The 25,566-nt window shown below is 35.3% G+C and overlaps 1 protein-coding gene across 1 annotated transcript in view; it reads left to right on the top strand.

Moving 5' to 3' along the window:
- Positions 1-25,566, top strand: part of TPPP (tubulin polymerization promoting protein) — a 114,268-nt gene that overhangs the window by 11,107 nt on the left and 77,595 nt on the right. The window lies entirely within an intron of this gene.

Here is a 25,566-nt window from a genome sequence, read left to right as displayed (position 1 = left end):
ATCAAAGGATCTGAGTGTGAATCCTGGTTCCACCACTTAGTAGTTATACTATATGGAACAAGTCATTTAAATGCTCTGAACCTTATTTTCCTCATCTGGAAAATGGGGATAATACTTGTGCTACTCACTTCACCAAATTTTAACAAAAATTTTTTTATAAACCCTTAAAATAATATATGAATGCAAACTTTTACTTACTGAAATCCACTTGAAGCACCCAGGGTGCTCTGATAGTAATCACTTTTGTAATGAAATATTATCAGAATGCTAGTTGTTTCTTTTTTTTTTAAGATCAGAGATCTCAGAATTAGAAGAAGCCTTTTAGTTTAGACACTTTCTGAAAAAGAATCCTCTCTATAACATGCAGACAAACATATCCATTTAAAGTCAAGCCTAAGAAATTTTATTCATGGACAAACAAGGAGCATAAAGAATTTGGGGGTCAAATCTATAAAACCTTATCTGGGGAAGTTACAATGGAAGGAGAAGAACAGAGCTGGACTGGACCTGAATGGGAAGAAGCAGCAGCAGTGCTATTTGGCAGCTTCCTTTCCTGTCTTTTCTTCTCTAAGTAGGTTTCAAGGTCTCTCATTTCTGTGCTCTACGTGTCCTCTAAATTTGACACTCCGAACCAAATCCCCAGTTACCCCACCCTAGTTATATCCATGTAAAGTGAGAGTGCTATTTTTTTCTTTCTGATATTTTTATATTAAGTTGCACTGGTGCCATTTCTGGAAGTCACCCTCACCAGACATACACTAAAAGACACCATCACTTCTCCTTATAACTGAGAAAAATAGTTAACCAAGGGATGTGGTGTCTAGTATTGTATCAGTATTCTGCACCTCTAAATTCCTTGTCTCTCAATAAATTTTCTTTTTGCTACAGATTGGTCATTACAAACACTCAGCATTCAACTTTTTCTAGTGTTCTTTTTTGTTTACATCATTGTAGTTATTTATGTATGTTAACCATCTTTTAGAGTTCAGTTGGAAAGGCTTAGAAATGGAACGAACAAAGAATGGGGAATGTGGGTTCCCTAAGCTCCAAGGGGATTTGGTGCTTGATGTAAAGGTAAACCACCTGGATTGCTAATGACCATAACTTTGGAAAAGGGTGAATAATGCACAAAGATCAAGCCCAACAAGTGAAATATGTTGGACTAGGGATCTTGTCCTTGGAGGGCAGGTAGAAAACTGTAGATGTCAGAACCAAAGCAGCATCCCAGTCTCTATGCTGTACCTTTCCAGCAAGGGTTAATGTGAGGGTGGGCAGACTCTCCACTCCCTGATGACTTGGGTCAGCTGGGGAGCTAGGAACAAACATTCCAGAGCCTGTGAGTAACCTCTGAGATGCAAGAATGCTGTTGTTGGTTAGACCACCTCTGAGGTTTCCCAGTGGCGTTAACACCCCTGTTATCTACCCATTCACTCCTTTGCTTTACTTATTACTTGATGGAAAAAGAGGTAGAAGAGGAGTCAGCTACTGCTGCCTCCCATCTTCCCTCTTGTAGAAACACATCATGGCCATTAAAAATGACTAGGTCAGTACATTATATTGTTTTAAGTGTCTTTTCAATATGCAATATACAATATGTATTAAATTCCTAAGTGGCCATTCAAATCTTAGTCAATTCTCCTATCTGAATGCTATTAATGGGACTGGAAATAGTGAGGACCAATCCAAAGAAAAGTGGAATTAAAGTATCATAACACAATTAAAAGTATCATAAACACAATTTAGATTTGTTAGTGCCAACTGGCTGGGGGTTTGGGCTACATAGTTACATGAGATTTCAGAACATCAAAGAGAAAGAATAACATTTGAGGCTAGATTCTTACCAAGACACATACATACAAGAAGCTCCAGGCTTCAAGTGGACAAAGTGACTTTTAAATAATTTTTGACATGCTGGGTTTTTAAAAGAATCTTCCATCGATTAAGGAAGGAATTAACTGGAAGAAAGTCACACCTACATAAAGAGAGGAGGTAGAGAATTCTACACATACATACACACATACATTCTTAGTAAATAATGATAATATTTGTATACTAGGCACTGTGTAAAGCACTTTGTAATTACTACCTCATTTGATCCTCCCAATAACCCTGAGAGATAGTTGCTATTATTATTTCCTTTCTACAGATGAGGAAACTGAGGTTATCACTTAGCTAGTAAGTGTTTGAGGCTAGATTTGTAACGCTGAAGCTGATTCCAAGCTTGATTTCATATCTACCAAACTACTTATGGACACCTTAGCTTCCCTAGCTATCCAGCACTACCTATTGATTGTAATATGTATGTATGTATATGCATATACAGGTAGATGCATGTGGTCATTCTGATTCTGTTTTCTTCATTCCATATCCTATTACAACTTTTCCAGTGTTTCTATGAACTATTAATATTTACCATTTCTTACAGTAGACTATTATTCCATGATATTAATATGCCATATTTTATTCAACCATTCTCTAATAGATGTGAGAATTGACTTTTTCTCACTTTTTTCAAATGAAAAGATTAATTTTATTGTGTTGGTATTCAAAAGGCTTATTTCCACTTTGCATATGCTGCTGTTTCTGGTTTCAACTCATAAGCTCATGACTTGTAAATTCATCACCATGCTGCTAACTCAAGCCTTGATTGATAGATACCACCTTCTTGATGGAGGGCAGAATACCAAATTTCCCCTATTGTCTTCCTTTATAGAGGAAGAAACTGGACTCTCAGCTTGTTCCACTTGCATCTGCTCTTCTGCTTGCTTTCAACTCCATAGAATAAGACACCCCTGAGTGTATTTCTCTCCTCCCACAAGCCTTTCCTCCCTCCTTTTGTATGTTGTCTCATCTTTAGATCATAAGCTTCTAGAACACAGATTCTGTCTTGTTCTTCATATATTTTTTAAATTTTATTCTGAACTTAATAAAACAAGTATTTCCATAACAAAATGGAATAGAAAAACAGGATTGCACCTGAAATTTCAGGTCCATTATGTGCAAACTTGCTCATCATTTCAAAAACAACTTAGCATGTAATTTTTTTTTTCCTCTCCCAAATTTTGAGATCAGTACAATTTAGGCATAAATCTGTATGGTTTTTTGGGTGTTTGTATACATACACATATATACACACATGCACATATATTCTCATGTATATATAATTTTTTATCAGTTCTTTTTCTAGATGCAAACAGCATCTTTATAAGATCTTTACAGTTAATTTAGTTATTTACAATTGAATGACTTGATCACTTAAAAATTTTTCTTAACATATTAGTACTGTTCTTGTATATAATGTTCTCTTGGTTCTGCTCTATTCAATCTTGATTATTTTGGGGAGGTCTTTCGTTCTTCTTTAAAATCATTGAGCTCATTATTTCTTATAGCAGATTAATATTACATCATGAATGTATACCACAATTTGTTTAGCCATTTCCCAACTGACAGAAAACCTCATGATTTCTAGTTCTTTACCACCACCAAGAGAGGCGCACAAATTTTAGAATCTGTAGGGTTTTTTTTTCTTTTTCCCTAATCTTATTTTAGGAAGCAGAACTAATAGTTGTATTGCTAGGTAAAAAGAAGATAAGCGGGACTGTCTTTTTATTAATTGTATCCTCACTGCTTAGCATAGTGCCTAGCAAAAATAAATGTTATTGGATTGGATTATCATTCTTTAATGTTCTTGTATCTCTGTTGTATCTCTGGATCAAAGTATATGAAAAATATGGTCACTTTTTTGCTTTATTTTAAATTGTTTTCCAGAATGGTTTTAACTACTCCATAGTTCTACCAAAAAAAAGTATATAATTGCATTTATCTTCCTTAGCCTTTTCAAAAATTAATATTTCTATCCTTTGATATTTTTCACATTTTTAAGGTTTGATATAAAATCTCAAGAGTTGTTATAATTTGAATTTTATTAGCAATTTGAGTACGCTTTCGTGTGTTTTGGAATTATTCTTTTGAAAAAGAATATGAAGAAAATGAAAACTGTTCATTTTGTTTGACTAATCACATGTTGGAGAATAGACTTTAGCACTGTATATCTGTTTTATTTGTGACTTTTTTTTTTAGGAACTTGTGTGATATTGTTTAAGAGGCTGGTCTAAGCTTATTTTCTGCTAAAATATGCAAATTTTGCATATGATTTTGCTACTCCTATCTAGAAATCTCATGATTTAGATGGCTTTTGAAATTTGTTTGATGAGTCTCTGAGTTTTTTAATTAAACTTCCATGTAATCTGCATTAGGGATAATTTTGCTTCCTTTTTAAAATCAGGGTTTATGTTTTTAGTTTCCTTTTTTATCTTGCCTTTGCTAAAATTTCCAGAGTTGTGTCAAATAATAATGGGAAGAAGGGATATCCTTGCTTTACTTTCCTTTGTTCTGAAAGCTTCTACCAAAATATTAACTTGTTCATAAATAGTTTATCATGGGTTTTCTTTCTCACTATGATAAAAGGAGGAAGTAGAATACCTAATCTCTAAGAGCTCTTATAGTCTTAAATCTGTGATGACTTAAAAGGTTATTATAATTTAAGTGGGAGAGAGATGATAAATGCATGTTAAAAATAAAGAAAATAAAGAAAAATAATATATGTGCAGTAAAACACGTTTTTTCTGTATTATCTGTTGGCCTTTGTGTGTTGTTTACTCTTTTGCAAACCTCCAAAAAAATTCCTTTTTAATTTCTTATGCCAACCCTCAATATACTGAAACCACAATGGGGAAAGTTACAATGTGGAAGGGTTAACTGTATTTCCCTCCATCTTAGTTATTTACTATTTATTCTACTTTTGTTTCCTCTCACCCCATTCAGTCTCAAAAGTATTTTCTGATTTTTATCTCCCCTAATCTATTCTCCTTTCTATCAATACCCTGCTTGCCCCCTTCTCCAATCCATCTCCTCTTCCACTTTACTATACAGTAGCATAGATTTCTATACCCAACTGAGTGTATATATTATTTCTTTTTTGAGCCAGTTCTAATGAGAGTAAGATTCATATGTTCTCTCCTCCTCTAATATACCCAGGTTCTCTTTCACTGTAAAGGCTCTTTCATGCTTCAATGCAGCTAATTTACTCCATTTTATCTTTCTCTTCCCCTTTCTCCTAGTACATTATTTTTTTTTACCCTTTAGTTTTAATTTTTGTAGACTATCATTCTATCATGTTCAATCCATACCTCTGCTCTCTGCCTATGTATATTACTTCTAACTTCCCTCTTAATGAGAAAGGTTTTAAAAGTTACAAGTATTTTCTTCCCATGTAGGACTGTAAATAGTTTAATCTTATTTAATACTTTATGATTTCTCTTTCTTACTTACCTTTTTATGCTTCTCTTGAGTCTTATGTTTGAAAATCAGATTTTCTATTCAGTTCTGGGCTTTTCATCAGGAATGCTCGAAGGCCCTCTATTTCATTAAATGTTCACTTTCCCCCCAAGAAGGATTATACTCAATTTTGCTGGATATGTTGTTCTTGGTTATAATTCTAGCTTTTTTATCCTCTAGAACATCTTATTCCAAGCCCTCCAATCCCTTTAAAGTAGAAACTGCTAATCTTTTGTTGTCCTAACTATGGCTCCACAATATTCGAATTGTAGTTTTTAATTGCCATTATTTTTCCTTGACCTGGGAGCTCTGGAATTTGGTTTTAATATTCCTTGAAGTTTTCATTTTGGTATTTCTTTCAGGAGGTGAATTCTTTCAATTTCTATTTCTCTTCTGGTACTAGAATATCAGGGTAGTTTTCTGGAAAAATGATACCTATGTTCTCTTTTTTTATCATGATAACTGCAGTTCAAGAATTGTTAAATTATCTTTTAAATTATCTAGTTTACAGGTTGGTTGTTTTCCCCCTAGAGGAGATATTTAATATTTTAAAAAATTTCTTGATCTCATAAAGTCATTAGCTTTCATTTGCCCAATTCTAATTTTTAAGGAATTATTTTCTTCAGTGAGCTTTTGTACCTCCTTTTCCATTTGGCCAACCCTATTTTTTAAGGAATTATTCTTTTCAGTGTATTTTTGTGTTTCTTTTTCCATTTGGCCAATTCTGTTTTTTAGTGGTATTATTTGTTCAGTACTTTTTGTGCTTCCTTTACCAAGTTGTTGGCTTTTTTTCATGATTTTTTTGAATCATTATCATTTTTCTTCCTAATTTTTCTTCTATTTCTCTTATTTGATTTTTAAAATAATTTTTGAGCTCTCCATGGCCTGAGGCCAATTCATATTTTTCTTTGAGACTTTAGATGTAGGAGTTTTGATTTTGCTGTCTCCTGAGTTTGTGTTTTGATCTTCCCTGTCACCATAGCAACGTTCTTGTCAGGACTTTTTTCTGCCATTTGCTCTTCTTTCCCAGCCTGTTTCTTGACTTTTAACTGTAGTCTAAAGTGAAGCTTTGCTTCCAGAGTGGAGATGGCACACTGTTTTAAACTTCAGGGGTTTTGTGCAGCTATTTTAAGAGGTAATTCTTGAGACTTATTTGTTTTTTGTTTTTTCCAAGATAGTATGATCTAGGGAAAGGCGTGTTTACTATTTTCTTATACTGTGCACTGTCAGCAATTACAGATTTTTCTTTTCTATCCTGGAACTGTGACCAGAATCCCAGTTTCCCTTTGGCCACAAGGTCTAGTATGCTAGGACTGAGATTTGGGATTCTGTCCTAGATCCAAGTTTGGGCAAAGCAACAGAAGTCTGCCCCTGATGCCAACAAAGGGACTGCTATATTCTGATCAGTTGTCTTACCCGCTTAGGTCTATGGGTTGAGAGGTTCAGAGGACACTATATCTACCACTGCTTTAGTAGCCCTAAGGATTTGCTGCTGATTTTCTGGAGCACAGCCTGCATTAGAACTGGGTACAATATACCTTTCCTGTCAACCTTCTAAGTTGCCTTGGGCTGGAAAATTGTTTCACCATGTACTTTTGTGGGTTCTACTGCTTCAGAATCTGTTTGGGGACATCATATAAAATTGTTTGGAAGAGTTTTTAGAGGAGCTCAGGCAAATCCCTACCATTTTCTCACCATCTTGACTTTGTCCCTGCTCCCAAGCCTTTTATTCTTATTTCTTACCTTAGTGTTGTCTGAAGAACCCAAGCTGAATAACATACTTCCCCAAGTGACTCTAAAAGATCTCTTCCTTGGGGCTACCTTAAATTGATATTATAATCTCCTTCTTTATTTTTTCTATAGGTATCCGTGATTCCAGAGAATTCTTGTTCTCTGCTTTGAGCTATTTCTGAGTGGAATGGTTTGCCAGAAGAAGATATGTTAATACCTTGTCAAGGCAAATTCCATCACTTAGGTAAAACCTAGGACCTTTAGTTATGATCTGATTATAGTTGATCTAGCATCCATATGAGCTTGGCTAATGGCTTTTCATTAGCTCTTTCTAAACTCCAGTGACAGGCTCATTTCAAAGAGTGACTCCCATTGGTAGAACTTTTGAACAAAGTTCTAAAAAAATGTTGCAACATAAAGTTGCAGTTCTCATTATTCTGAGTAGCACTATTGATTCTTAACTCATAGAATACAACATACGTCCTAGTGGCTGGTCACATCTTTCCCAGCACAGATTTTCAACTCCATTCAACATCCAATTCTCTCTTCTGACACAGGCATGTGATGACTTTTAGCCTACCCCTTCAGAGAGTGACCTTTTTGCATTATTAACATTATACTGCTATAATAATATCAAAAATATTTTAAGCATAATAATAAGTAACTTTTATTGGCAAGAAGAAAACTTGTAAGTCTTAAGTAAAATAAGAAGATAAGGGAAAAGAAAATTAAATGGAGTTTTTTTTATTTATTTTTTCCTATATAGTTCTACTATGGGTATATGCAGTGAAGTATTACACAAGATTGTGTCATGTTTTGGGTCAAGGTAGAAGAGAAATCCCGATTAAATGCACATAAGGGAGTCAATAAAGCCCATAAAATGTCCATAGTGACTGATATTAGTACAAGGCCCTCATCCCCTAGATTTTGTATCCCTAGCCTTGACTACTGATGATTCCACATCCTTTCTCTTCATTTTTGGAACTACTATTTGGAATTAGGACATCCCAACACCTAGCATTTATTCCTGGAATTTGAAGTGGTTAAACTTTTTTCCCACTTAATCTATTCATTAACAAAATATTTATTGAAGACATATTGGGGAAGGCATTGTGCTAGGTGCTGGAGGATTATTTTTTCCATACCTGTAATTTGCTTGGCATAAACAACTCATAATGAAGAAATTCTTCCTACAGGTGCAGAGCTGCAATCATTTTGCAACTTAACACTCTTAGATAGTTGCTTAGGGCTGAAAGGTCAACATGTCTTACCTGAAATCATACAGTCAGAACATGTCAAAGGCAAAATATAAACTTGATTTTGGAATCAGCATCTGGGATCACATCTTTTTACCACCTGTATAAGCTTGAGCAAGGTTTTTAACATTGCTGGATCCCCATTACCTCCATTCTAAAATGAAGAGAATACGATAGATGACCTTTAATGTCTCTTCCATTTCTAAACCCATTCTGTTGCTCTAACTTCACCTTGCTGAGAGCCTTCTTGCTTTAAAACAAAAACTTGCTCTAAGCCCTCTCTGTTTTCTTGATTGCTTGTTCTCTGCTCCTAGTCTCCTATTGGTCAAACAGGAAATTTATTCACAGTATCTTCTGAAAATCCTCCTTATGAGGGATTTAAAATAAGATAATACATTTTTTCCCCTCACTCCCTCCAATCCTACTGTATAGATGCTCCCTATCATCATCCTTGGAAAAAATTGTGTTCTGAATCTTCACACTGAGAGGGGGGTTTGGGAGGAAGCACACTAATTTATAGAGAACTGTTGTGTATCCTTTGTTGTCGAAGAAGACCATGACATCAGGGAGGTAATACAATGATGTGAAAGTGAAGTGGATTTAAGTGAGGGATTGCTGTGCAAGGTCACCTGCCTCACTTTCTCTCCAATGGCCAGATATAGACCAGATAGAAATGGCCCTAGATGCAGTGGGAGGTCTTGGTCTTCTTAAGCTAATTTCTTCAACAGGTCTCAGTTTGACTGAGGCAATGCCCATTCAGTGAGTAAGACTAGGTAAGGCCTCTTTCACCTATTCCAAAAATAAATAAGTAAACAAGTCTAGGAGGAGAAAACCTTCTCAAAGTTTATAGCCAAAACAGAAATGATTGCTGTTTACATTTGCCATGGCTTCACCTCCCTGGTGTCATGGCCCTCTTCTAGAGCAAAGGAAAAACCTCAACCTCAGTAAGCAGAGCTGCCCCACAGGGGACCTGACTATAACTGGTTAGTTGGGAAAGTCGTCTTCTTCTTTCTTTCTATTTTCTCCTTTCCTTCCATCCTTTCTTCCTCCTTACTTTTCTCCTTCCTTCCCTTTCTCCATTTCTCTTTCTTTCTCCTTTCCCCTTCTTCCTTCCCTCTATCCATCCATTTAAGGTATCATACCCTTATCTGCAGATATTCTTTAAAAATTTTTTTTAAAATCTCTGAATCCTCCCAAGATATCTTTGAATTTATTGCCTAGATTTCTTTCTTAAGAACCATGCCTCAAACTTAAATCTCTGACCTTCATAGATTGGTCAAAAATAGGTCCCAGGCCTAGTCCCAATTGGCCATTATTTGGATCCAAATTGACTTAGAATGAATGTAAATATCATTCATTTCTGTTTTGGCCAGAAACCCTGAGAGTCTTCTCCTACCAGATTTATTTATTTATTGGATCAAGGGAAAGAGTTCATTCTTTTTCTAAATTTCTACCTAACTTACTATATGGGTGGTATGGTCTCAATCAAACTGAAATCTGTTAAAGACCTTAGCTGAACAAGGCCAAAGTGTCCGACTGCATCCAGAGCCATCTCTTGTCATCATCTTGTCATCTTGTCTTTTGACTTTGCTATAGCACAATATTCACATCAAGCTCAGCAATATTCTCTTCTTTATTTAAATGATTTGTTTTAACTGTATTATCTGCCTTAAAAAGATTCTCTAAGCTGGTTGATATTTTAAAGAAATATCTATGGTTAAAAAAAGTTGATATTTTATCATGTTTTACACTCAATGACCAATCTTTTATTTTCCAGTCTTATCTGTTCTCTTTCTGTTTCTCTCTTCTTTTGTTAGAAGAATTTTTCTCAATTAATTTACCTGTCAGCTTAGTCAGTAAGCAATTATTAAGCTCTTCTTATGTTCTAAGCCTTGTACTAAGAATTGAGATGCAAAAAAAGGCAAAAAGTGTCCCTCCCCTCAAGGAGCCAATACAGTATGCAAATAATTATGTATATACCAGACATATGTACACACACATATACATATACAAAATTATAATAACTTAAGTTGATTAATCATGTTATGTAGTATGTATAAATATATACACACAGTATAAATGGGAGTTAATATAAGAAAAGGGTTGGGTTGGAGGAGAGGTTTTAGGAAAAAACCACTATATCAGTGGAATAGTTCTATGTAAAAGAAGCTAATAGTTATATCTTTCCTTTTCAAGGCGCGAATTTTCATGTTCTACTTTAGGTTAAAGTTATTCATTTCATCTCCTGTGAGCAAAGTGTGTATTATTCATCTTTGTACTTCTCCTGGTACCTGGCATAATACTCTAAATCCATTAGATACTTAACAATGTTTGTTGAATTGCAATAGAAATAGATCTTTTTTAAAGAACATCTTTCACAAGTGCTAGCATACTCAGCCTAGTTTTGATCCTGCTCATCAGGCTTCCTTTTGAGTTTTCTAATAACTTTTTCCTTGTGGCCAGAGTGTACTCCCTCTACTGCTACCCTCCACTCTATTCAATTTTTAGTAATTGTAGTAGTAACAATATGTTTTAATAATTAATGTGCTTATCCTATTGATCCTCCATCCCAAATGGCCATATTTCTTTCTGTGGCCATGTGTATTTAGATAAGATTTATAATTTCCATATTATCACATGCTATCCAGAAGAATCATTTCAAATTAAAAAATTCTCAAAGATCATGAAAGGCTAACTCCAACATTAAGCATGAATCCAGTCTATGATATATCTCATGAGAACTTACTTGGAGATTTCCAATAATACAAAACTAGGAGACATTCTACTTCATTTATGAATGGCACTGAATATTATAAAGTCTTTTGATACTTGTATGAATGATCTCAGTCAAGTTACTTTACCACTATAGGATCCAATTTTCTCATCTATAAAAATAGAGGTTTGGATTAGCTAGCCTTTGAGGTCCCTGGACTTTTGTCAAGTAAATAAACTTAATAGGGAACAAGATAGAAAGCATTTCAAAGCATTTAGAACTTAAAAGAAAATTTAGAGATTACTAATTCTAGTCCTTTTGTTTTATGAATAAGAAAAGTAAAGCTTAATATTACTTGTTTTGTTCCAGGTGATATCAAAATAGCAATACTAAAATTTAGCTCCTCTGATTCAAAATCCAGTGCTCTTTCTACTATACCATACATTTTCTCCCTGAATTAAATCTCCTCAAATTTAGTATCTTCATTTTATTTCATTTCCCTGATTTTAAAATTATTTTTATTTTTGATCTCTGGCCTTTATGTGTCACAGAAGCAGAATTTTGAAAGGGAAGCCTGGAGCCATCTACTTCCACTCATACTTGAAAAGCAATACCCTCTTAGACATTTTTAACCAGTCAGGCTTGTACAACTCCTGACTTTAGCAGGGGTTTTCCCAGTTCACTTTAAGCACGTTGTGATCCCACTTCCACCACCACCATCACCACTTGCATTAGCTAAATAGAGGACCCAAGTACTATTCTAGTAGTCTATAGATCTGCTGACCATATGGATTTTGAGGAGGCAGTTGCATGTAGACTTTAATGCCTCTGTCTGTTAAAGGAGTAACAAGTATAGCATTCCCAGAAATGGTTCAAATCTTTCTCCTTAGGAGTTTGTAAAAGATCTTTGAATTATTATTTTGTTCTACTTTTCCCATCCGCAGTTCTTCCTTATTCCTTCTCCAAACCTCTTTTGGTTTCCCATAATTAATGGTAAAGAATGCAACAAATATTTACAACAAACTATCCTTCAGGTGTATGCTCAAAAATCTGAAAATCGTGCTTATAATTCTTCATTTATGTATCCCCTCGTTTTCTAACGAGTACTGTTATCAGAATAGATCATCATGTAGAACTATACCCATCTCCCTCTTGGCTAGGCAAATTGCATCAAATAATCCAATGAGAAAAAGGTTTCCTATTAATAAAAACAAGACAGTGGTGTCCTTTAGTCACTCCTTCTGAGTCAATGAATAAAAGACAACATTTATCTCCATCCTGAAGAGCAATTATTGTATGCTTTATGAAATTTATTAGAAAGATGGAGATGATGCTACTGATTTAATAACACCATCCAAATATCAGAAATGTCATCAGGGAGTCGATCGCAGGCCTAGATTATGGAAACATTGCCAAGTTTACTTGGTTCTTGTGAATGTTCTATTTTTGAGGTCTCCCTATTGGCAATTAGGTTGCTGGTAGACATTCCCTAGTGTCTCACAGTGGCTGACTATTTCCTATGTGTGTATTGTTCAGTAGCAGTAAACATAAATAGTAACTGTAGATTACAATCTGAACTTCTGGTGGGGCCATAAGGAAAGAACGAGGCATAAAAGATTTTGGGTGATTCTAAGGGTCCATAGGATCCTCAGTCAAAAACCTGTTGTTTAGGTGTAGTCTCAGCCTCAGCTGACACCCAAGCAATCTCTGAAGGCCTTAGAAGAGGCCTGTAAAATGAGGGTACCCATAATAAATGCGAAGGGCTTTTGACCAGGGGTTGGGAAGGGTAAGGAAAGTAAAGAATAGAGGCAGTCACTGTATAATATTATTCTTGAAGGACTATGACATAAAGATTATTGCCTATCAACATAATGTTTCCTTTTCCTCCTAATACTCATGTTTAGTCTTTCTCCTTAAAAGCTATCCTACTTAAATATCCCATTGAAATATCTATAATCATTCTGTGTTATTTCCCATGAGAATCTCATATCCTACAAAAGTTTGTATCTATATCACTGTTTCCCAGTAAGTGTGTTGCAGTGCTTTGTTGGGTCACAAATAAATCTTCAGTGATGTCAATCAACCAGAATTTTGTAGGTGTTCCATTTGTCAAAGAAAGAAATAGATGACAAGAATATAAATTTCTATCTGGGATGTGTTCCAAAAAACAGCTTCCAGGGGACATCTTGGGGCCAAAACACTTTCAGCCCAATAACTTACACCTACAACCATGGGCAAGTTCAGAATAGTTAGAGGTACTGAAAGTTTCTGAATGGGGAAGAGAGATGCAACCATCTTTATTGTATTGTATTGTATTGTATTGTATTGTATTGTATTGTATTGTATTGTATTTATTGAGGAAGAAAAGCACATAAGTACATTTTAGAAATTTTTCAACAACAACAATAAAAATAGGAAGCAAAAAGGATGCTCTAGCCCTCTTTCCTGCAAAAAGCAATCAACCAGAATATTTCATATTCTAGCATTTTGATTAACTGAAGCTTTGTGGGAGATATAGGGATGGGATAGACAAGACTTGACAAAAACTTGGATCTGATAGGAGGGAGAAAGTTTATCAAAAGGAAAGAATCAAAAATGACTCTAAGCTTGAGAAGCTTGGTAGCTTTATGCCTTCAGTAAAAAGAGAGAAGTATCTGAAGTAGGGGTAGGTATTTTAGAGATGGAATGAAAAGGGTGGGGGAGTAATAAAAAGGTCAGTTTGTCTGGAATGTAGAACATGTGAATGGGAGGGATGAGTCTGGAAAGGCAAACTGCCAAGCAAATTGTTAAGGAGTTGAGGAGACATGCACTGGGAGGCCAAGAGCTTGCATGGTGAAGCTCTTAAGAATCAAGACAGGAATTGGGGTAAAGAATAAAACTGAGCATTGAACTCCTTTGGAAAGGAGTGAAAATTGCTTAGAGAAAAAAAAGTTAGTCTAAGTGGCTAAGGGACTAAGTAATATAACTGAATGGAGTAAACCTCAAAGGAGAAGTGATTACTGAATTGTGGTAGCAAATGGGGAAGTCTCTAATCAGTAAGAATTATGTCTTTTCTTTCTCCTGATGCAGTGTGAGAATGGTAGGGTGGGGTGGGGGGGCAGCAGGGAGAGGAAAATGTAGTAGAGTAGTAGAGTGAATAGTCAAAAGTTTCAGTGTCTTCAGAAGGAATCCAGGTTTCTTTGAGCTGATGATAAAAATATAAGATCAATCAAAAAACATTTATTAAGCACCTACTATGTACAAGGCAGTGTGCTAAGCATAGGATAGGATACGTAGTAAAAGGGAGTTTTTAAACTATAAAGAGAAGGTTCCAGAGAAGAAGTCCATGATGAAGTTTAAAAAAAAAAAAAAAAAAAGGTTTCTTAAAGAAAAGTCAATAGAGACAAGATTACCAGAAGCTACATAGCAAAGGGATAAAATGTAGATGATGATGGGGGAGGGAGAAAGATAAATGAATGAATGAGAGAACATGCATTTATTATTTTTAAATACTAGGTATTGTACTGAGCATTGAGAATGGAAAAGAAATAGTTCCTGCTCTCAAGGAACTTACATTTGGCTTGAGAGTGGGGAAGGGAAGGCTCTCATGACAGAAAAACAATAATTTCGACAAAAAAGATAAAATAAAAGCTGTCTAAAGAGATCATATGACCCCCAGAGGGAAATAATCATCACTCAATGGAGAAGCTAAAGAGACCTGTACAATCCACAGAGAAGCAAGGACAAGAAACTGTGATTCTCTCTAATGAATTTATGATTCATTGATTTATGAACACTTAGGGAATAAAAAGAGCCAATAGAAGTCCATAAAGAAGGTCTTGTTACAGTAATCTCATTTTCTTTTGGACTAGGTGATTGATTAGACTGCTTTCTCAAAGTAATGATGAAGTCATAACATACCTGGATTTTAGTATTTTGGTTAAATCTTTCATGACTTGGAGTTCTTTAAAAATATGTCCTTGATGCCTTTTGTTTTTATATCACTATCATTTCTCAATATTTTCCCTACCTCTTTTTAAAACCTCCTTTGTAACAAAAAAAAAAAACCAAGTAAATGAAACTTTGAGACATTGAATGTATTTCACAATATATGTACTATTCTGCCTTTGTAGTCCTCCAGAAGAAAGAGGTTCATTTAGTATCTTGGGATCATTGTTGGTTTTCATTATTGATTCATCTTTCTTTCATCTTTTCATTTATTTAGTCATTGTTTATATATGTTCTTCTAGTTCTGTTTATTTCACCTTTTATCAGGCTGTGCATATCTTTCCATAGATACCTGAATTTTTCATTTTTGTAATTTTTACTCTATAATAATATTTCATTATGTTTCCATGCACAGTTTATTCAGCCATTCCTCAATTATTGGGTATCTATTTTATTTCCTGTTCTTTAATTAATATTTTGTTCGGCACATGTAAGGCCTTTCTTTCAGTTTTTGGCCTAAGACATTCTATTCAGTTCAATACAGGGAGCATTATCCCTTTGCACTAGATGCTAGATAGTGTAGATACAAAGACAAATTTCAGATCATTGGATCAAGTGAACAGGTTAGGCACTTGTCTTACATGCTTCCTGTTTATTATCCAAACTGGTTGAAACAAGTCACCATTTCACCAACAGTATATATTTCTACCTTCTCTCCAAATCTGCTCCCATTTTGGCATTTATATAATTTGCAAAGAGAAATGTTTTTATTTGTCTTATTATTTTAACCATGATTTTATATGATTCTTTGTAGTTTACAATTATTCTTTTGAAAATTTTATTTTTAACTTTTGCCTATTTATACATTGGAGAATAGATCTAAGAGCTATTGATTTTTAGCTGAAGATTCTAGAAATAAACATTTATAAAGCTCCTACTATGTACCATGTACTATACTATGTGATTTTTACAATTATTTCATTTACAGCCTATGAAACCGAGGCAAAGAGAAGTTAAATGATTTATGGCCATAAAATTAGTATCTGAGGCTACATTTGAACATAGGTCTGATGCTGTAGCCACTACACCACTGGTTGCCTTGAGACTGGTAAAAAGAAGAGATTTCATTTCATTAAGGGCCACTGCATTACTTTCTATAGGACGAAACTAAGGTCCAAAGAGAGTGAGTGACTTGACGATGATATTTGATTATTATATTATTATGGAGCAATATGGGGTAGATGATAAGACAATTAAATGATTTCAGAGTTGGTTGGAGGATTGGACCCACAGAGTATTCACTACAGTATTTGTAAGTGTGTGGGGAGTACTGGAGTCTTGTGTGTTGGAACTAGATGTGCCTTGTGAAAAGTATTAGCCAAATAACTTTTTTTAATTAGGGAAATATTTTTCTATTTTTTAAAAAAATTTTTTTGGGGGGAGAAGACATATACAACACAATTGACACCCAGTAGGCCAGTCAGATCCAAAGCTTACCTCATTTTTTAATAGTGTTTTATTTTTCCAAATACATGTAAAAATAGTTTTCAACATTCATCATTTCTGTAAAACTTTGTCTTCTAAATTTTTCTTTCTCTCTAATCTTTCCCCTCCCCTACATAGCAAGCAATCTAATATAGATTAAATATGTGCAATTCTTTTAAATAAATTTCCATATTTGTCTTGTTTACAAGAAAAATCAAACCAAAATGAAGAAAAAGCAAACATAAAAGGTAAAAATACTGTGCTTCAATCCATCTTCCATCTCCATAGTTCTCTCTCTGGATGCATGGCATTTTCCATCCCAATTATATTGGAATTGCTTTGAATCAATTTTATTGAAAATCAACATTGTTGAAAAGAGCCATGTCCATCAAATTTGGTCATCACATAATCTTGTTACTACTGTGTTCTCTTGGTTCTATTCATTTAACTCATCATCAATTCATGTACATCTTCCCAGGCTTTTCTGAAATCAGGCTGCTTATCATTTCTTATAGAACAATAATATTCCATTACCTTCATATAGCTTACCTCATTTTAATACCTACTTAAACTTTAAATAAACCCTACAGATAATATGAGGTAGAGATGGGATTAGGGGAATTGTAGCCTAAACCAACAATAAAATTAATGTAGAAACCCTTTACTTGTACAAATATATCTCTAATCACCCTTCAAAATATTGAATCAGGGAGTTTGAATTGAAAAGAAATTCATAAATCATTTTATCCAACTATCTCATTTTGTATGTGGAGAAACTGAGGCCCAGAGAAAATAAGGTTCAAGGTTGCATAGAAAGTTGTGATGGAAAAGGCTAGAAATTATGTCTCCTGTATCCTAGTCCAGTTTTCATTGCACAACACAATAGGTAAATCAGGTGTGATGAAGGTCCTATTTTTATTGTATCATATTGTATCTGATCTCTTAGAGGTTAGAATGTGTACCGAGCTATTCTTGCTTAAAGATAAGACATTTTCAAAGATTACCACAGTATCTGGCACCCAGTAGATGCGTAATAAATATTTATTAGCTGATCAACTGCCTTCCTCTTGTAAGGTCTTTGGAGGCTAAAGTTGGCTTTATAAGTAGGTAGAGTTAAGTAGTCATATGGTTAAGGAGGATCACTTCTTTCCCAATTAACCCAACAAGCATTTTAGGGGCTTACTCTGTGCTTTGAAAATGACCATCACACAGAAGAATGCAAAAAAGAGATGCATAGTAAGGGTGAGTTTAAGCAGACTGCAACGTAAACCAATGAGGAATTTAGTAAACGTATGATAGAGAGGGATGGTATACTGATCATGCATCAGGGAATTGCAGGTAGAGAACAGCCCAGATTTTCCATTTCCAAGGCATCCTCTTGATGTCAGGAGGAATCTATAAAAGGCCTCCAGAGCGTTACTTCTGCTTACCTTTCCCTGTATCATATCGTATGGCTTTAAATGCCTCTCTATGCTCATTCTGTTCATTGTTTTTTGTAATTTAATAATATTATTACATTTTCATACCGAAATTTGTTTATATATTCCCCAGTTGATGTTCATATCATTTGATCATTATCTTTTGGGGAATGGATTGTGGTAATATGCATATATATGTATGTATTATTATTTTATATATATATATATATATATGTATACACATATATACTATGTTATACATGATGCTATATATTTATACATATGTTACATAGAGCATAGATATTAAATGTAGTATATCATATAGCATAAATGAAATAGTATATTGTAATATTTTATATTATATAGTATATATAATGTCATGTGTTATATATAGTATATATATAGTATGTATATATGTGGGTTCATCTCACCTTCCCCTTTTGCATCTTTTTTCCCTTTCAATGCCCACAGGCACTGTTGATGGGGTGTAATCAGGCCAGAACTGAGGAGAGAGATAAGTAAACCCAGCAGGGCACTTTCCCCCCAGCCACACACTTTGCTGTAGAATACAGTGTACCCTCTACTTCATTCAGGCTGCTGATTGTATAAAAGACAGAAGAACCCTTTTCTGAAGAGCTCATAGTCTAAAGCCTGGCAAAACACAATGCCAAGAAATCTAAACTACGGGCAGAAAATGAAAAGAGTGTGACCATGATGGGATATGATTAACTGGTTCCTTTACTGGGCTCCAGATTGCTATGTAACAGACCGAGACTGAATTCTTTGCCTTTTTTCTTTGGTGAGAATGTCCCAAGTGAACAAAGCGGGTGTGCCCCTGAAGGCCAGATTTCTTGTCTCTCCTTGTCGTGCAGCTACTCTCATGATAGATAATGTGAGAAATTACATTCCTCTGAGTTTTCAGAAGTGTGTGAATGGCCTTCCTGAAGAGTACCCGTGGCTTCTGTTTATATTGCCTTGCAGTTAATAATAAATAGATACAATGGCTTATAAATAGACAAAGCTGGTGACTGAATATTGTAGAAAGCTGAAAAACTTGGAAATTCCCATCAGATCTCTCAGGGGAGAGGGAGACATGGCTTTGGTGGAACCTAGCCAAAGTATGAAATTTGCTTTTTCCATAAGTTATTGCCTTATCTATCACAAAATATATATAGTTATACCGGTCATATTAAAAATGGTCATAAAAAGTTCATTAAAAAGATCATAAAAAATTAAAAATTCAGATGGCTATCTGAGTCTTCCCTTTTTAAAGTACCCTAAGTATGCCTACCTTGTTGGAGTTTTGCAGCAAAGTTTCATATTGGAGTTTTGCATTCATAACTACTTTGCAACCCTTTTCTCCAAATATGACCTATTTCCATGGATTTCTCTGATATTTGTTTTTGTTATGGTTGTTATTGTTATTGTTATATCCCCACCAGATTGCAAGCTGGCAAAGAATAGATTTTATTTATATTTGTATCTCCCCCAGAATTTAGGACAGAGTTCTGCCAGTCCTAAGAAAACAGTTAAGAAATACAGATTGAATCTGCCTAATTGAAATGGGCTGGTATCCAGAAAGAGACCCAGTCTTTGTCACGAGGACCTGGGTCCGGGTCCGGGTCCTTCACAGAGAATTAGCCTCAAGAGCTTTTTGGAGGCTTGTTTGTCTTTCATCATTCGGCTTGACTTTGAAAAAATCCAAAATGAGATTCTTCTCTTCAGCTTCTTAAAAACATTGAAAATATTTGGGGAAAAAGACAGTTTTGACGAGAGAGATGGAGTGGTCTGCCCTGGGATTTTCCAGGCTGCAGCGTTTATTGCTAACCTGAATGAAATTTGATCTGGCTCTCACTCTCACTCCCACCCACACTTGACCCTTTTCCCTTTAAATGATGTTTGAGACCAGGGTGGAACTAGGTCTCCTGGGAATGCAGTATACAAACACTGGAGAGTGCAGAGGAAGGTAAAGGGCCTTTATGCAGTCGGTGGCCTGATAGCTCTTGTTTCTCCTTCCTTAAGCAGTTCCCTGGGACTATAGGATCTTTTTGGGAAAAGTGATTTGTTTTCTTCCTCCTCCTGGTTGAAAAGTAAAATGGGAGAGAAATGCAAGTAGGAAATAAGATGACAGTCCTGTTATCCATGCTGGCAGCCTTTTGGTTCTTCACTGTTTTCCTCTGCCTGCTCTCGCTGCCCTAGAGACATGACAAGGGAAACTGCCTGTCTCATATGTTTCTGAGAGAGGCAGCAAGGAAGTAAGCAATGGATGGATAGCTGGCCAGGAGCTCCTTCTGCAGCTGGCAAGGTCCCACAGATACTGGAGAACATGCTCAATGTGTGGGTTCTGGGTCAAATTTAGACCTCATTAAAATTTGAGCAAAAAACATCAATAATTTTGCTAATGTGCAACTAAAGAAACATTTAAAAAGCAAAGTTAAATAACAGATTTTTTGGAGGGAACATGATTGTATTGGGATTGGGAGTGGGATTTTCAATGAGGAATTCCCTTTACCAAAAGAGTTTGACCATTCTTTTGCAACTTAAATGACTTGTCCAAAGCCATTCTTGAAGACCAGTTCTCTAGCCATTAAACATGGCCACCTCTCAATATATTAACCAGTGTAAATAAGAAATTAATTTAGAAAATACTTATTAGCTATATTTGTCCTCCAATAAAACTACTCACTCATATAAACCTTGCTAATATCTTTAAGTATAATGTTAACACCTAAGACATTGGAACTACTTTGTTAAGTTAGTTTTTTGAGAAAAGGGTCATTGGCCTCCATAGAACTAACAAGATGCCAAGATTTTCTCTGAATGTACCATAGTGTGTTGTAAGAGCTCTTGGCTTGTGATTCTATAGAGACTGGAGAAAAAGAGGAGGAAGAACATGACTGGAATCTTCATCTATTTGAAGAGTATTCATGTGAAAGGAGGACTGGACCAGTTCTGCATAACCCCAGAGGGTAGAGTTTGGAGGACTGGGTGGAAGCTGCAAAGAGGCAACTTGCAGTTTAATTTACAGAACAATTTCCTAGCAAGCTGTCTAAAAATGGAAAGGGCTGCCTTCACAGATAATGACTTCTCTGCCACTGAGATCAGATCTCCAAGTAGTTGCTGCATGTCTCTGGAATGTTAGAAAGGCATTGGGTGCCCCTATGTGAGGCCTGAACCAGATTAAAAGTATTAAGAAATATTTAACAAAATAAATTAAAATACAACAAAATATAGATAATATTGTTAGTCAGTTGTGCCTAACTCTTGTGACCCCTTTTGGGGTTTTCTTAGCAAAGATATTAGACTAGTTTACCATTTTCTTCTGCAATTCATTTGATAGATGAGGAAACTGAGGAAATAGGAGTAAGTAAGTGATTTGTCCAGGGTGATAAAGCTAATAAGTGTCTGAGACCAGATTTGAACTCAGGAAAATGAATCTGCCCAACTTCAGGCTGGGCATTCTATCCACTGCATCACTTAGTTGCCTCCTATAAATAATGTTACATTTTAAAACTAAGTTAATATGGCACCTTCAGAGAGCCTAATGCACTTTAAAGGCCCCATTTCTATTTGAGTTTAACATCTCTACTTTAGCTGATAGTTGGACTAGATCACTTCTGTGGTCCCGTCCTGCTTTATAATCCTATGTATTATATCTACAAATCCTTGAAAGAATGAGGTTTGTTCTAGGAAGTGTTAGTTATGCAATACCTCATTTATCCATGTCATGAGAGAAGTAGTTGGTCCATATAAGAGAATTTCCTGATCAACTTAAGTCCTTTTATTTGAATCATTTTTAGAGACATATTTCTAAAATATACTCCTTTCTTCCTGTCCTAAATAATGCAAATTAAACATAATTTGACAGTGTTTTTGCCATTATTTACCTGTGTGACTTTAGAAAAAAATCACTTGACATTGTCTAAGCAGTTCAATGGTGCAGTGGATAGAACAATGGTCTTTGAGTCAGGAAGGAAATCTGAATTCAAATTCAGGCACTGACACTTTCTAGCTGTGTGGTAAAAACTTCTGTCTGTCTCAGTTTCCTCAAATGTAATATGAGAATAATAGCACCTACTCCAGACAGATTGCTTGTGTGAGAATCAAATAAAATAATAATTGTAAAGCACTTGGCACCATACCTAGAATACAGTAGGTACTTAACAAATGCTTGTTCCCTCCTAGGTATCAGTTTTGATTTGTAAAATGCAAGAGCAAGATTAGCTAATCTCTCTAAGCTCCCTTTCAGGCCTAATATTCTGTTATGAATATTTGACTCTAAAAGTCTATGATTCTGGGATCAATCTCACTGTGTTGGATGTAATACAGTTGTCTTCAAGGGCCAGTAAGGTAGATAGGATGTTGTGTTCTAACCAGTAGAAGTAATGAATGTATGGTAGTGGTTGGTGCTTTCCAATCACCCTTTCCCTTTTTGGATGGCAAAAGAAGCCCAGTACTAAGTGCACTCTAGGGTAAACAAAAGGTAAGCATTATTAGAAGCTCCTATTTCAGATAAAGAGGAGTGTCAGTGATAAAACTGGAAAGAGATTCTAGGGCTCTGATACCTGACCCAGTTCCTTTTCTACTTGCCCATATTGCTTTTAGAGATAATGGTCATGATAAAGACACAGCCCATGGAAGGGAAATGGCCAACTACTGACTCCAAACAAGGATTGATTGATTTCTTCCCTTTAGTTTGTTAGTCAGCAGGGGGAAGGGAACATACAAATCTTGTTTACTTTTGATTTTTCACATTTAAGAGTCTCTAGAATTCCAAAGGAGACATTAATAGCACTTATCCATGGACAGTTTAGCTTGAAAACATTTAATCATGGTGAAAATGGACAGACAAACTTTACTGCATTCATGGAAGCTGCATAGAACAGTGGGCAGAGCAGTGGATCTAGAAGATGGGTTCAGATCCTGCCTCCTGGGCAAGTCACTTAACCCTAATCCTAACTCTTAGCTTTCAGCTATAAGGTGGTAGTAGTATCTATTTCACAGGATGATTATGAGGATAAAAGAGACACAACATATATACTTGTATGTATAATATTGCATGTATATTTGTGCACATGTACATGTGCTTACACATAAATGTATTTAGTTAGTAAACTTTAACATGTTATGGAAATGCAAGTTAATTATCTTGCTTCCCTATTTGGCTTAACCCTGGCCTTATTTCTAGAATACTGAGGCCAGAGTTAGCCTCAGAAAATAACCTACTCCAGAGAACAACTAGCAATTTGCTTCCTGGGAAACCTGTATATTGCCTACTGTTTTTGGTAGGAAAGGGGACAGAGATGGTCTTTGTAAAATCTGGTGATGATGTCATAAGAACTTGCTCACTCTTTTTTTTAACAAAAAGTAGGTAACCTTACAGACAGCAAGCAAACGATTATCAGCATGCAAGAATCAATATTAAGAGATTAATAATAATAGCATTTACATAGTGCTTTAAGATTTGCAAAGCACTTCACATATATTTGTTCCTTTCAAAAATCATGTGAGGAAGGTATTATTATCCCTGTTTTATAGATGAGGAAACCGACGCAGGCAGATTAAGAGTCTTGCCCAAGGTACCACAGCTAATGTCTGAGACATCTTTCTGATTTCAAATCCTGCTGCCCCATTTAGCTGTCTCAATAATTGATTAAATAATTGGCATTTACATGATAGTTTCCATTTATTTCTTTAAATGAATTCAGATTTACAAAGTCCTTCCTTCCCAACAACTTTGTAAGGGAGGCATTCTAAGTATCATTTTCCTAATGTTTCAGATGAAGAAACAAGCTTGGAGAGAATTCTGACTAGATGTTCTTTCCAAGATATCATCATAACCTCCAAGGAACAAGTGCTTCATAGCTAAGAAAGCACTTCCCTTCAATTCAGGGGATGTAAATGGTATTGTCCCCTGTAGACATGTTTTGCAACTAAAGCAATGGAGATTGCAATTGAGCAATTGAGTGACTTTGTCACAGTAATACAGTATTTGTCAGAGCTGGTACTTGAATCCAGGTCTCTTAACTTTTAAGTCAGGGGATATTACCTGGAATTTTCTCCTTCCCTACGTTTGCATCTTAGAATCCTAGTCTTAAGACTCAGTTCAAGTACTACTTCCTTCAGAAAGCCTTTTCTCATTACTCCAGTTAGTAGCTCCCACTGACATCACTTTATTTTTCTGTGGAATATGTTCTTATTTTCTTAGTAAAATGTAAACTGACTGTTGACAGGGAATCTCGGGTTTTTTTTTCTTTGTATCTGCAACATCTAATAGAAAAGAACATGCAACACAAAAGGTGTTTTAAAATGCTTGTTGATTGTCTCATCTTTTCACTGTTAACATAATGGGTGCTCATTTTCTTTTGATACTCAAAGTATCAGGAGTTTCCAGTTCTTGAGGTGAACAATCAATAAGCCATTATATTGGGAAGTGAAGTGAGCTTTAACTTGGCACAGACAACCCCAAATAAGTTTTTGCATTGATTTAAAATAACACTTAGGGTGCTTCTTTCTAATTTCCTCTAGTTTATTTTCATGCTCTTTATTTCTCAGTAATATATTAGCAAGTTAATCATATCAGATCATTTTTTCCTCAACAAAGCAACTGTAAAATTGTGAGTTTGGAGCCAGATGTTTTTGATTGGGAACATTCCCAAATTTCTCATCCTAGGACAAGGAAGACTCACTTTGTGGTTGGCAGTCAGTTGAGTAATCCATAAAAAGCCTCTTAGTTGTGAAGGCAAGCTAGTCCCTGCTGCTCAGTCTGAGTTAATGCAAAATTCAAGTTTTCTGCTCTGTAACTGGGTTTTCCTTAGGTATGAGAAACTCAATGGTAGATATCAAGATAAGAAAATAGTTCTGTTCTTTGTTTTGACTACATGCCTAAAGATGGTAGGGCTAATGATATATCTTTCTGTACCATATAATGATCTGAGGATTCAGGAGTGCTCCAAAGGAAAACCAAAAATACCTTTGTGGTCAAAAGAGCCTACTATTTAGAACCATAACTGGCAATATTGGTGACTGGAACAATTTAGTTGAATAGAAAGGAGGGGGAGTCCCTGAGATACCTCTTAGTAGGACAGATTTGGGAAGAAGGAGTGAAAAGAGGCCAAGTTGGGCCATAGAGAAGGAGGGAGCATGTCATTTGGTAGTCAGACCCCTCTAAAATAATGTCCTAGAACAAAGTCTCATTGTTCTAGCCTAGTTAAAGCTCTACTGATTCAACCTTGATAGACTTTTTGCCTGGTTATTTTCCCCATATATATGATCATTTTCATATCTGGTTTCTTTAAATCACTATAATTTTCAAACTCTCCACTTAAATCCATCTGACATATACCTCAACTGAGAACCTCAAATACTTATCTTTGTGGCAATGTCTTTGTTTCCAAGAGTCTTTATTTCTGTTAGCCCTGAATCTTCCCCACCCTACACCTACACCTACACAGATTAAAATCTAAATGACTGCTGGGCCATTCATCATTCTTAAATAATATTAAATATAGAAGTACACTGACATATTTGATTATGTTAATATGCCTTTAATATTTAATATTATTTTCAAAATAACTCTGAGAGCTATCTGCAGATATACTTGTGTTCACTTGAACCACAATAGCTTACATTTATATAGCACTTTCAAATTGTAAAATTTTGGACAAATATTTATCTCATTTGATCCATGCAACAACTG

This window comes from Sarcophilus harrisii, chromosome 1, assembly GCF_902635505.1.
Source record: "Sarcophilus harrisii chromosome 1, mSarHar1.11, whole genome shotgun sequence".
NCBI lineage: Eukaryota > Metazoa > Chordata > Mammalia > Dasyuromorphia > Dasyuridae > Sarcophilus > Sarcophilus harrisii.
The sequence above is the reverse complement of the archived record's forward strand: the minus strand, read 5'-3'. Positions and strand labels throughout refer to the sequence as shown.